Below are 6,000 nucleotides of genomic sequence, written 5' to 3'. Positions count from 1 at the left end.
TCCCGTGAGCCAGAGCAGCCCGGGTGACAGGAACCCTGATCTCTGGCGGGTTCACGCCCTCGCCTCCCCGGGGCACCGAGGAGGCGGTAAAAACACGCTCGACGGCAGGAATCTCCCGCCTCGAGGTATTGCGTCATGGGACCGTCGCTTCCACACGCGATTTGGAAATATCAAAGGCGGTGGCGACCCTCTCTCTTCTCCCCAACACGGCGCTACCCTACTTCGTAACTGGAGCCGTGTTGAGGCGGGGCAGCAGGGGCGTGTCTGTGCCCCAGGAAGAACATGAGCCACTGCGGGAGCTTCCCACAGATCTTACCTGGCGCTGTAAGGGCGAGAATCCCACCTTCCAGCACGTCGCCGCCACTCGTGCCTGTGGTGGCGGCCGCTGCATCGTCTTCCTTCCTTGAATGTGCCAAGCAGATGCTCCTGCTGTCCTGAATGGTGGCGTACGCGATAGATATGTCCGAGGAATCATTGTTTGTTTATGGAAATTAGCTACAAACCTTGTCAGAGAAAGCGTTGGCTGAGCGGCGTCCTTTTAAGGGGAGACTGTGGTGTGCGTCTTTGTCTCGCGAGATGCTGCCTTCATTTATCCGGGGAAAGTTTGGCTCAGATTGAAGAAACCTTAAGTAGGGCGATTCTTAAGCCGCTTCTTACGTGCACGACTGTATATTTACCATGGTTTAAGAGAGAGAGAGAGAGAGAGAGAGAGAGAGAGAGAGAGAGAGAGAGCGTGTTATCTGCAGCATCCCACCATCACCTAAATGCACTTCCTCTCTGACTCTCATTTCACTTTCATTACACCGCTTCTCTTCCTCTTCCTGAGTTCTCTTTCTCTTCCTCTTCCTGATTATCACTTTCCCTTTCAGATTAGATAACCCGCCAAGACTCACCCACTCACTGACTTAGGTTCTTATTGCCTTTTTATGTATTGCACTCAACTTTATTCCATTCCCTTTCTCCTTCCATTCCTCCTTCTCTGGATAATGTCTCTCTTAATCCTTACTTTTCTTTCCCTTCTTCCTTAACCATCACATTTTTTTTCCTATTCTCTCCATCTCATCTAATTATTCCTCCCCTCCCTCCTTTTTTCTTACTCTTTCTCATCTCTCTATACCTCCAGTCATTTTCCATAGTTCTCTCTCATTTCTTCCTTTATTTGCAAGTCGTCTTCTATTTAATCAATTTCCTTCCCATTTTCTCTCTTCTTCTTCTTCCACCTATGTAACTGAGCCTACATTCCTTCTATCCTTCTTTCTATCCCTATTTAACTTCTTCTTTTTTTCACCTGTCCTACTAATCATCGTTTTCTTTCCTCCATCTTTTCCTGCCTTCGGTGTTCATTTATTTACTTTCTTTCCTTTTTCTTTTCTTCCTTCTTTTTCTCCTTTCCTTCATCTCTAATCTCTTTCATTCCTCCACACGTCCGCTTTTTCTTAATTCTTTCTATTTCTCTATCCTTATTTTCCTTTACTGCTCATCTCTCTACTCATACTTATTTTTCTCCTTTCTCTCCTTTTCCTTTTCCTTCTTTCCTCCTTTTCTCACCTGTTCAGTCTTCTACGTTTTACCCTACAGTGTCTAATTCCTTTTCCTCCCTCCTTTTCCTTGAAGGTAATCGATCAACCCTCACTCTTCTATCTTCTCTGTGTCCTTTCCATCCTATTCTCGTTTCTTTCACTCCTCTGTACTTTCCATTCAAATGTTTACTTCGTCCCTTCTTCCTTTTTTTTTCTACTAACTCAGCAACTCTTCTCCCTCTCTAACCTTTCGCCTCTCTCTCTCTCCCTTTCTCCCTCTCCTTCCTTTCCTCGAACCCTGCGTGTGTTGCGTATTCTCATAGCTCTTCACCGATGCACCACCGCGCAGTCTCGCCGTCTATTTATTACCCTCATGATGCTGCCTCAATGTAATCCCAGGTTATGGCCGCATATATTTGCCGGCTGCGGCGTTCCACACATTACGCTGCGGCATCTCCTGCGACTACGCGCCGCTCTTGATGGGCCGTAATCAGGTCATGCAGGGAAGGGAGAGGCGCGTCATGCAAGGTCGTTAGGGAAGAAAGAACGCTGGGGGCTACAAGGAGGGAGAGAAGGGCAGGGGAGGGGGAGTTCTCAAGGCAGCTTGGTATTCGCTAATTGGGTCTCCATCCAGCCAGAGGGTGATGGGAGGAGGGCATGCGACCCGTTTGCGCTCTTGTGACATGAGTAAATATGAGAAAGAAGGGACGGGAGGGAAGGGGGTAAGGAAGGCATTGGAGGGAAAGAGAGACGGAGGGGAGGTGAGTAGAGGAAAAGAGAAAGGGACGGAGGGAGGGAGAGGGGAAATAAAAATGGAGGTAGGGGGTAGGAAAAAGAAAAGAGAGAAGGAAAGAAAGGGAGTGAGGAACGAATGGGGACTTGTGAAAATTGTCAGATGTCTCTCGCGCAGACAACTTCTTCTTGCCTCAAGCAGGTGGTGGATTACTGTGATTGTCATTTGTTTATGTGAGAAGCGGTGAGGCAAATTACCGACATAACACCAGTGGAGTCATTAAACGCATCGAGAGAGAGAGAGAGAGAGAGAGAGAGAGAGAGAGAGAGAGAGAGAGAGAGAGAGATGAATGGTTTAGAAATCAACATAAGGAAGTGAGCAAGCTATCAGAGAGAGAGAGAGAGAGAGAGAGAGAGAGAGAGAGAGAGAGAGAGAGAGAGAGAGAGAGAGAGAGAGAGAGAGAGAGAGAGAGAGAAAAGGAAATGGAGTACATATGAGACTTAACCCGAAAAAAATAAACTGAATGAAAATAAGAGAGGGAGAAAGAGAGAAAGTAAAAATCGCATCTGATATATAACAACACCTCCGTAATCGTAGCTGCTAATGGTCCAATTATTCCTCCTAGCACTGTGCAGAAGCGCCGGGGCAGGTATGACGTCCTCCACACCTTGTCTTCCCGCCCTCATTAAGCTGCTGACGGGGATTAAGTGAAGGGAGGAAAAAAAGAGAGCATACCTTCCCCCACGACAGCAGATGTGTCACTGATATTTTTCTATAAGGATGAGTCTTAAGAGCTTATATCCTCTGGCACTGAGAGAGAGAGAGAGAGAGAGAGAGAGAGAGAGAGAGAGAGAGAGAGAGAGAGAGAGAGAGAGAGAGAGAATTCACAAGAAGAAAGATAAACACCAAAAATTATGAGTGATATATTGAACTAAAAAATCAAGAAGAGAGAGAGAGAGAGAGAGAGAGAGAGAGAGAGAGAGAGAGAGAGAGAGAGAGAGAGAGAGAGAGAGCCAAGGGATCCTTCAAATATTAGTTCAGCTCATCAAGGTGTCGTGAGGAAGGTCAGGTGTGAACAAGCCAGGCCAAGGATGTGTTTTACGGGTCAGATGTTGCTCGTCAGCCAGTCGTGTTGTGATGATACAGAGAGAGAGAGAGAGAGAGAGAGAGAGAGAGAGAGAGAGAGAGAGAGAGAGAGAGAGAGAGAGAGAGAGAGAGAACACAGATATACAAAAGTAGAAAAAAACAAAAAAACAACAAAAATGCACACAAACAATGAAAAGAAAAGAAAAAAAAAGAAAGAAAGAAAAGGAAACAATAGACACAAACATAAACAAACATAGAAAAAGGTTAAAGATAAAAATAAAATGCACACAAAGATAAAGAAAAGAAAACAAAACAAAACAATTTAGACAAAAACACGAATAAAAACAATGAAACGAATACAGACAGTCAGACATACAGTCATAAACAACCGCATAGACAAAGAGGTCCATATTTCTTTGTACCTTGCGCCAGCTGAGCCTAACACCTTTCACCGGCCTGCCCAGGTGTACCCGTGTGTGCCCAGGTATGAGAGGAATGCCCGGGTGAGACAGGCTGGGGTGTTGGGGGGTGTAGAGTGGAGGAGGTCGGTGATGTATGCAAGAGAGGCGTGTCACTCGTATAAAAATGAATGATATGGTCTTTATGATATCCTCTTTATCATTGTAATATTCTCTTCAATATTCTGTGGTGCTTTGTGGTGTTCTTTAGTACGTTTCTGGTTCCTTCTGTGATGTTCGTTGACGTTTATAATCTTTTAGTAATGTCTATGATACCTACTCTGTTTTTTTGTATTCTCTATGATACTTCCTGATACGCCGTACTGTTTTCTGTAATTATTATTTTGATACTCGCTATAATGCTATATGTAATGCCGTAATGTTCTCTATTACTCTCTTTTATACTCTCTTTAATATTCTCTATGATAATTTCTCTGGGATTGTTTGTCTCGTTCAGCGTTAGACACACTTCCGATGCTTCACAAAATCACCTATAATTGATCAGGAAAGTAGTGAACGGAGACATAATGTTGGTTGATGAATAGCTAGGGAACATCTTTGACGCCTTCGGTATATCAAAAGCCATCTTAACCTCTTCAGTACCATGATGTGTTTCTATATTTATTCTGTTTATCATTTAGTGATTTTATGCAGCTTCAGAAAACTATGTGGGAATTAAAATAGTGAAGACTCTGGCTATTAATTTTCTGACCTCCATAGACTCATCCTAATGTTAATAAAATGGTCTAATCGTATACAAATCTTAGTAAAAATGCCTCCCAGTATTGAAAAGGTTAAAAGCAATACAGTTTAACAATGGTGTCTGGAGTGAAAGGGTTAATAATCGATCCAAGATACTCTGGCTTGCTTGGTACAATAATGACACAACCACGAAGTTCTGGTCTGTCTATGACGTGGACTCACTTCTTGTCTGTGTACAAAACTCCCACTGCACTTTTTCTTTCCTTTTTTTTTTTTTTAGCGCTTCACGATGCTCCTCCGGCTTACTCCATCCCTCACCACGCCTGCCAAGTGTTTTGCCAGACGTATTACAGCCTCACTTGACGTACTGCCTCCTTAGCACGCCTACCACACCTGTGCCATAATCTCTGGCTTCACTTTTTAGCATTACATGACGCAGCATAGTCTTAACTTACCCTACCTTATCTGAGCATATCTTACCTTATCAATCCTTACCTTATCTTACTTTATCATACTTTAGTTTATTTTGTTCTTTATTCTCTGCCTAACCTTACCTAACGTTTCCTTATCATGCCTTACCTAACTTTAACTCTTCTTTTTATCTACTTATCATATCTTTTTATCCTTACGTAATCTTAGCTAACCTGATCCCACCTAACCTTTCCTAACCTAACCTAACCTAACCTAACCTAACCTAACCTAACCTAACCTAATCTTACCTTACCTAACCTAACCTTTCCTAACCTAACCTAACCTAACCTAACCTAACCTAACCTAACCTTTCCTAACCTAACCTAACCTAACCTTTCCTAACCTAACCTAACCTAACCTAACCTTTCCTAACCTAACCTAACCTAACCTAACCTAACCTAACCTAACCTAACCTAACCTAACCTAACCTAACCTTTCCTAACCTAACCTAACCTAACCTAACCTAACCTAACCTTTCCTAACCTAACCTAACCTAACCTAACCTTACCTTTACCTAACCTAACCTAACCTAACCTAACCTAACCTAACCTAACCTAACCTAACCTAACCTAACCTAACCTTACCTAACCTAACCTAACCTAACCTAACCTTACCTTTCCTAACCTAACCTAACTTAACCTTTCCTAACCTAACCTAACCTAACCTAACGTTACCTTACTTAACTCAACCCGTCTTGCAAAACCATTAACATCCTCCTGCCATTGTGTACGTAAGAGGGAGGAGGAACCTTTTGCCGTTTGACTGAGTGTTAAGTCATGTGCTTTATTTCTGTGCGCTCACCTGTCTACTTATTCACTTATTTGTTGTTGGTGTTTGTTGTGGTGGTGGTGGTGGTGATGGAGGTGATGGTGTTTGTGGTGATGATGGTGGTGGTGGTGGTAGTGGTAGTGTTTATGGTGGTGTTTATGGTGGTGTTTGTGGTGGTGGTAATGGTGATGGTGGTGATGCTGGTGTTGGTGGTGGTGGTGTTTATGGTGGTAGTGGTGGTGGTGGTGGTGGTATTATTGGT

The sequence above is a fragment of the Portunus trituberculatus genome, chromosome 35 (genome assembly GCF_017591435.1).
Source record: "Portunus trituberculatus isolate SZX2019 chromosome 35, ASM1759143v1, whole genome shotgun sequence".
Taxonomy (NCBI): Eukaryota; Metazoa; Arthropoda; class Malacostraca; order Decapoda; family Portunidae; genus Portunus; species Portunus trituberculatus.
Note: the sequence above shows the minus strand (reverse complement) of the source record.